The following is an 8611-nucleotide window of genomic DNA, read 5'->3' as shown; positions in this document are numbered from 1 at the left end:
TTGACTCTTCAGTGCAGTGTGGAGCCTAACAAAGATCTGTTTTGTGTCCCAGCTGATCAGCAGGAGGAGGAGAGTCTGACGGAGCAGCAGAGGAACATTTTCAGCTACTTGGACTCAGCTCAGCCACTACAGAGGAAACAATGAGCTCAACACAGAAGGTGACAGACAGAGCAGGACCATATGACCAAAGATATTTATCACCATATACATTTGAACATTTGCCATAACGATGTAGCTGACGATAGAATTGACACCAGACAAAATACTTTACAGCTGCACAACTTTATTAAAAACCCATCAATGTATTTTCACTGAAACAAGCAGCTGTTGTTTATGTGCATTACAGTTATATAAAAATGTAACAGTGCAAATGCAAATTCCTTGCTGACAGTTTAACCAAAAGGCGTTTCCAGTGGAAACTGGCCGACACATCCTGAGCATAACCATGTATAATATCCACTAAACTTCAGAAGAGGTTATACAGTCGTGGCCAAAAGGTTTGAGAATTGCATAAATATTGGAACCTGGAGAAGTTGCTGCTTAAGTTTTTATAATAGCATTTTGCCTGCACTCCAGAATGTTATGAGGAGTGATCAGATGAACTGCATCGTCCTTCTTTGCCATGAAAACGAACTTAATCCCCAAAAAGCCTTACCACTGCATTTCATTGCTGTCATCAAAGGACCTGCTGAGACCATTTCAGTGATCGTCTTCTTAACTCAGGTGAGAATGTTGGCGAGCACGAGGCTGGAGATCATCATGGCTGTATCCCGATTCAGGTTCTGCAGCTTTAAAGTCCTCAAGGGTACTCAAAGACCGCTAAGGCCGAAGTGCGAGGCTCGTAGGCTCGTGAAATGGGACGTCTAGCCTCCGTCGCGCTTCCCGGGTTGCCTAGCAACCATGATACTAACAGCTGGAAACGTTTCATACAGCTTTGTTTGACAGAAATGAAGGAGAACATATTTAGTTCATTTGTTTCTACATGAGCTCTGTGTGATTTGATGAGTATCTGAGGCTGAGACCACAGGACTGTGAAACATGATTGTTGGGCTTCATTTCTGTGCTGAACAGTCGTTTAAGATTAGCTGTAAATAACAATTAGCTGATGTTGTTCATGAGACTAAAGTCATCTCACTGTGGTAATGTAAATATAATATGGCCAATATTATAGTTATTATATTAATCACTTCACTCACAGACAAGTATCAAGTAACAAGTATCTGTGACAGTGTGTATACAGATGTATCATATATAAGAGACAAATATTGTTCGTTTAATGTGTTGGTACTAAATGTGGCTCAATGCTTACATATATGTGTAAAAAGCAAATGTAGGAGCTGTGATAACTGTGTCTGATAGAATGAAGAGCAGACTGATATATGAAATATTCCTTTATTGGGTGAGAAAATCAGACCATGTCATAACTGCTTTAAGTCACACAGAATAGATAAATTCAAATTCAAATTTCATTTCTGTGCTGCTGGCTCTTCCTCCTCCTCTTCCTCACACACTGCTGAATTTGTTCTGGTGGATCATCAGGGCTGCAAAGCCTCACAGATGATGTGCAGCAGTGGCTCCCTCAGTCTGTCCTCACTCTGGACATTTGCAGTCGTCACACATGGAAATCAAATGTGTGATAAGCTGCAGGATTCAAACACAAGTGTAACTTATAAACACATGTTCATACTTTTATTCCACAATCAGAGAGAAAGAAACAGAGAGAGAGTGCAGGACAGACAGACAGGTGACAGTCTCAGGTGTACACACTGCTACACAACAGCACCAGAGAAGCAGGATTTAGTGTTTGTGTTATTACGAGTGTAAACAAGAAGAGTTCCAGATGGTGCAGTGGACACATGTGTGACTGCTGTGATTAAAGCATCTTTCTTTCAGCTTAACGAGTGAACCGTCAGCTCGTTCAAACACACGTTAAAGTCCGTTTGGCTCGACACCACCGAACAGAGGCAGCAATATAACACAGCTAACATTAACAGTGCAGTGAATCCTGCTTGTGCCGTGATGTTCAGGACTGCAAACCGAGCAGCATCACTGACTTTCAGCTTGTTGTGTTTGTGGATATATGACTGACTTTAATTATCCACAAAATCATCACATTCTCTGTCAGATGAAGGTCGACTATTGAACGGCGTATATTTTAAAGGCTTTAAAACCAAGTTAACGCTGAAAGTACAAACATCACTAATGTCACATAACTCTGCCGACAAGGCATAGCTATGGCTATGAAATGCTCTTTGTGTATCACTTCTTCATTATGAAAGATGTCATTAATGCACTAGTAATGTCTCATCTGGAGTATTGTTCAATCATTTGGTCAGCAGCTAATAAGACAGATCTTAACAGACTTCAGTTAGTCCAGAATAAGGCGTCCAGATTAGTGTGAAGATGTTCATACTATACTAATATTGATAAAATGCACAATAACCTTTCTTGGCTTCCTGTACAGGCTAAAATATTCTATGGCTTACTTGTAGTTCTAAAGAAAGCAATTCTGTTAAACACACCACATTTATTCTGCTCAGCTGCAGTATCCAGATGAAATACATCATCATATTACACAGTTTTCAACAAGCTGCAATTTAGTAAATGCTCGAGTTAAAAGTAACGTTTTGTAAAACTGTTACATTTAGAGCAACTTTTAAGTGGAATAAGTTGCCTTAAAAAATTAGAGAATTATTCAAAACTTCAATGAACACTTAAAAGCCGATTTACAGAGCTTTTAGTTGTTGTAAATATTGTAAGACATGATTTGTTTTTGAAATTTGTGTAATGTGCCTCAATGTTATTGATATTATTATTATTATTATTGATTGCTTATATTTGAACAATTGTGAAACCTCACTGTGGATGTAAGAGTGAAATTATGTGGATATCTTGAATCCACTTTATTGTGTAATATTTTATGTGAGTATTTGACGGAAGACGAGCAACATCTGTTGTGGAAGCTAACGGGGTTCCTTTAGAATAAACAAACATAGGATTTATTATCACTGAATAATTCTGTATAAATCTATACAAATTATAGAAATATGTAATAGGAAACAACAAAATAATCTAAATTATAAAAGTGTGTGTGTGTGTGTGTGTGTGTGTGTGTGTGTGTGTGTGTGTGTGCATGATTTTAGTGTTTGAACAGTCATGAATTATCTTTAACAGCAGGTTGGATGTAATGTGTTAGAACTACCAGCAGGTGGGGATAAGAGACCTTTAAGGTGTTTGGTGCCACGCTCCACCTTCAGGTTTAAAACTAGTGTTAATGGAGTTTGAAGGTTGAGTTTGTTCCACGACTGCATTTCACTCACTGCCTCTGTTTGTATCTCTGTCACTGCAGGACCAACATGGAGCCAGAAGTCAGCGCTCTCAGGAGGCCGACAAACCTCACAGAAGAAAGGGAGAGAAAAAACACACCTGTGACGAGTGTGGGAAGGGTTTTACTCTGAGGGCTAATCTAAAACAGCATCAGGTCATCCACACTGGAGAGAGACCGTTCAGCTGTGACTTGTGTGGAAAGTCTTTTTCCTTGAAGGGTTCCCTAAAAGAACACCAACTCGTCCACAGTGGAGTTAAAGCGTACAGCTGTGATCAGTGTGGCAGAGCTTTTACTCGCAGTAGCCACTTACAGAGGCATCTAGTTACCCACTCTGGAATTAAGGCATACAGCTGTGATCAGTGTGGGAGAGCTTTTACTCGCAGTAGCCACTTACAGAGTCATCTAGTTACCCACTCTGGAATTAAGGCATACAGCTGTGACATCTGTGGAAAAACTTTCAGCCAGAGAGGGAGCCGAAATACACACCTACGCATTCACACCAGACATGATGTGTACTGCTGTGAACAGTGTGGCAAACAGTTTATAACTCACACAGACTTACAACGACACATGTTTACCCACACTGAGGAGAGACCTTATCAATGTGACCTGTGTGAGAAGACTTTTAAAGCTCCACATCACCTGAGACAACATCAACAGATCCACACCAGAAAGAGACTCTACAAGTGCAGCTACTGTGAGGTATGTATTTATATTGTTATCTTGTCATTTTAGCCTGACTGTTTGGAACAACTCTGCTCATTAAACTGTGTTAGCATGTTAGCAATTCTACTGCATGGAAAAGCAGCTCTGAGTGATTATTCAGATTTTCCTTTCAGTTATGATTTTAGTATTACTGTAGTATTATGGTGGTAGTATTGTAGTTATTGCAGCCCAGTAAACTGAGTATGTTAACTGAAACAGTCAAATGTAGTTGGACGTCTGCAGAGATGCTCTTTATTTCAGGCGACGTTCAGGATACAAATGTTGAAGGACTGACTTACACTTTGTGTCTTTGTTTAGAAGCAGAGCGACACAGATGGATCCAGTTCTCAACCCTGTCATCACTGTGGTGGTGGGAAAGACTTTCATTGTGACCTCTGTGGAAAAACTTTCAGTCAGCAAATTACCCTAAAAGTACATCAACGTAGACACACTGGAGACAAACTGAAATACTGCAAAGAATGTGGGAGAAGCTTCACCACACCAAGTGATTTAAAACGACATGAACTGATTCACAGTGGGGTTAAAAAGCACCTCTGTGATCAGTGTGGGTCATCCTTCACCACTGCATGGAAGCTTAAATCACACAAACGAGTCCACACAGGAGAGAAACCACACAAGTGCAGACACTGTGAGAGAAGCTTCTCACAGTCAGGTCATCGTAACCTTCATGAACGTGCACACATGGAAGGAAACTACAGCTGTGACCAGTGTGACAAGAGCTTCAGGAATCTCAGTTCATACTCTGCACACAAACGATCCCACGTTACTAATAAACTGTTTCACTGTTACCAATGTGCCCAAACATTCACCTCATTGTCTGCTCTGTGCAAACATCAGCGCGATCACTCAGGGCTGAAATCACTCCCATCACTGGATCACAGTGAATCTGAAGACACAGAAAGATCCTCTGGTTTCTGTGTCAGACTCAAAAAGCTTGAGATCAGGCTCCACAGAGTTCAGATAGAATCATTTAAAGTTGTGTTGAACTGAACTGGTTGCTGGGCTGAACTTCTACATAATACAGATCTACATGGGATCTTCTTTTCTGTTGTTTTACTGAGTCAGTTTTGTCCTTTTTTCTCTGTCCTGGTTTTGCTCGTCTGTAAATGATTGAAACTCAGTCAAATAGTTCATTGTTCTCCAGCAAAACGTTTTGGAAACTCGTGTTTAACCTTTAACACTCTGACATGTTTTAGCACACAAGGCTTCATCGGGGAGTTCACTCATGATTGGACCATGAGAACAAAGGTTTTTAGTTCTTTCAAAGAGAGTCTTGGAGATGTTTGATGTTTCTGTTTTTCTGAAACCACCTGAAAGAAAAACTATTTTTCTTGCTTTATGTAGTGTGGAAGTTTTTAATGTTTCTTCATCTGTGATGTTCTTGAATGTGTTCACATGAAGATGGTATAAATAAACTGTCCTTTCAGCTTTAGCTCCTAATTTATTCATTATTTATGGATGTAGCACAGCAGCCGTCTCTTGATTAACACATGGAGGGCTCGGGATCTGATGGTGTCGTCTCCCTAATTTGCCCACTCAGTAAATCTCACTCATGGCCAAGAAATTGAAATAAACCTTGTTTCCCTGCTGGATAGTGATCCACTGTAACTCTGCTCCTCCTTCCTGTTTAGGATTTCTGTGGCTGAAGTAAAATTCCCTCCATCCATCACTTATCCCAGCTAACCCAAAGTGAAATAAAGTTTTGCTCGTCTGAAAAAAGCATTACAATAATGGGCATTACCAATGCAAACTGAATGATACAGAAGATGAAAGAAGAGACTTTGATCAGTTAATAAAGCTCATGATCTGGATTCATTGTGGCTGCTACACAGATACTTCTGGGTCACTTCTCTCAGTTAGGAACCTTCCTCACCAAACTGACTGTTGGACCACACCCCTGGTTTCATGAGAAATAGTTTCAGCCATGATTTCTCTTCCTGTATTTCAGAGTAAAGACTGAAGTGACGAATGGAAGCATGTTTAAAAAACACAATGTGAGAGAGACGTTGAGGTCCTTAGAAGTTACCCTGGGTTTTTCTGTCACCCTGCTAGATGTTACACACCTTGTTATTGGACTGATTTCTACTGCTGGACTACTCTTGCGGAGAGTAACAATACTCTTACTAATTAGCTCCCTTTCACACCTTTGGGGATATTTATTTTTGTGTTTGCAGCGCTGTGAGCCAGAACAGCGAGAGAAAAATCTGCAACAGCGACGAGCCGAATGCTTATGTGAATCGCAGCAGCTGCACATGTGCTACGCTGAATTAGAGGATATCTTTGCTCTGGATTTCTATTTCTACTTTTTCATTTCTATATGATTCTTCTTGCATCTAAACAAAGATGATTCAATTTGCTAAATGTTGATGGCTCTTCGTGCTCAGGTGTAAATGAGACGTAATATTTGCTCTTGGTTTGGTTCTCCTGTACAGAACCTTGCAGTACAACAGAAACCTAAAAACATTATTTGTAGTTGTTATTCTTAGTTGTTCTGCTGCCTAAATACCACAGGGTCTGATTATGAAGTTATTGAGCTGCACATACTTTACGACCTGCTTAAGTTCGAGGTCACAGCGTCTGTAGAGCAGCTGGAACATAATGAAGTCTACAAGGTTATGTCATGGTCCGCGGCCCGGCGTCCGGGGTGCTGTTGGGATGCCTACGGGCGTGGCTGCTAACCCCACACCTGCACCCCATCCCAGGCGATCACCAGGTGGACTATTTAATCCTGCCCTACCTGCTGCTCCACGCCAGTCCGTAGTCGCCTCTCAGCGGTAACGTACACCTGCGGGAAAAACTCTTATGGCAAACTCTCCATCGGAACTAACACTGTTTTTTAGCCCTGTGTACCCAGATCACAACTCGGCGTTTTTTACGAGCCACCTGCCTGTCCACCTGTCCGCCTGAGATTCAGATCACCATCAGCCTCGCCGTCTTGACCCCTTTGGAGCTCCCCCCCCTCTGGTTCACTCAGCCCGGCTATCACCGTGAGACGCATACTCCACCTTCCCTCGTATGCTGCCTTTTTTTTCCGCACCCCAGTAATCTGTTTCTCTTTTTGTTTTACAGCCTCTCACAGCCCCGCTCTCGGCGTTCCCTGCGCGGTTCACCTTCCCAGTCTCTCGGTTTCTTCTGGTTCCATACGGGACACCTTTAGTTGTAATAAAATGTACTTTCTTTATTCTCTCCTACCCTGGTGTGTGTGTTCTGCTACTGAGTCCAGCCTGCGCTCGGAACTTCGGTTCATGACAGTACGGACTGGCCAGTATGGACCCAGCAGATCCACTCCGCTCCGCTATTAATAAACAGGGCGCTATCCTCGGTTGCCACGATCAGCAGCTCCAGTCTCTCCAAGACCGTTGTCAAGAGCTGAGTGACACTCAGAATAAGTTACAAACTAGGCCTCCCGACCCCGTGCACCGCGGCGTTTCACCTCCGCCGCTGGAACCCTTCCACGCGAAGTTGGACCTGTGTGGGGGGGTTCCTTTTCCAGTGCTCCTTGTTTTTCAGTCGCACGCCTCACGCGTTTCCCACGGATGCTGCTAAGATCTCCCACTTCGTGGGATTGTTACGGGGGCGTGCTCTAGCATGGGCTGAAGCTTACTTAAACTCTCACCCCATTCGTGATTGTGATTACGATGAATTCCTGGAGGAGTTCCAGGCTACGTTTTCCCCTCCGGTTTCGGAGGACGATGCCGCGCAGAAGTTGCTGGGGCTCCGTCAGGGGCGGCGCAGTATTGCGGAGTACCTAGTTGAATTCCGTACCCGAGCGGTCGCCGTAGGTTGGCCCGATTCGGCCCTTCGTGGGTTTTTTTTACGGTCATTAAACGACCAGATGAAGGACCAACTAGCGTTTCACGAGGAGACCAGATCCTTTGAAGAATTAGCCTCCCTCGCCCGTAGGATCGATAGACGCTTGCGGGAGAGGGATGCCGAGCGGCGGCCTAAGCCTATGGGCTCCGTAGTACGCCCCGGGATCCGCGTTTCTCCGCCCCCAGCTGCGTGTGCGCGCTCTCCGTCGCCTCCCCCGCCCGAACCCATGCAGATCGGACGCTCTCGGCTTTCTCCGGAGGAGAGGGAACGCCGATTTCGGGCTGGAGAATGCCTGTACTGTGGGAGGCCCGGTCACCGCATCGCTGTTTGCCCGGTCCGCTCAAACGACCCGGCCCACCGGTAAGTCCGGGGATACGGGTGGGCAGCACTCTAAGTACTACTAGACCCCGATTGTTACTGTCCGTTACTATCGTGACTTCTAATCAGACTTTTACATGCCCCGCGTTGGTGGACTCCAGGGCGGAACAGAACCTTATGGATGAGAAGCTGGCTAAGAGGTTAGCTGTGTCTCTTACTCCACTCGAACCGCCCATCCCTGCGTCTACATTAAACAATCAAGTGTTTGCATACATAACTCACCAAACCGCGCCTGTACGGTTAATCACATCAGGTAACCACCAAGAGCAGCTGTCTTTTTTCACTTTTCCCGCTCCTGACACCCCGCTTATCCTAGGCTACCCCTGGTTACAGAGACATAACCCACACATAGATTGGGCCGGAAAG

General features: G+C 43.8%; 1 long non-coding RNA gene across 1 annotated transcript; it reads left to right on the top strand.

The window, feature by feature from the left end:
- Nucleotides 1-3347: 3347 nt before the first annotated feature.
- Nucleotides 3348-5486, top strand: LOC143420778 (uncharacterized). The gene is made up of 2 exons (XR_013100517.1): nucleotides 3348-4030; nucleotides 4352-5486. It is a non-coding gene; the product is annotated as an uncharacterized LOC143420778 (long non-coding RNA).
- The last annotated feature ends 3125 nt before the right edge of the window (nucleotides 5487-8611 follow it).

The sequence above is a fragment of the Maylandia zebra genome, linkage group LG2 (assembly GCF_041146795.1).
Source record: "Maylandia zebra isolate NMK-2024a linkage group LG2, Mzebra_GT3a, whole genome shotgun sequence".
Lineage (NCBI taxonomy): Eukaryota > Metazoa > Chordata > Actinopteri > Cichliformes > Cichlidae > Maylandia > Maylandia zebra.
Note: the sequence above shows the minus strand (reverse complement) of the source record. Positions and strands in the feature narration are given on the sequence as shown.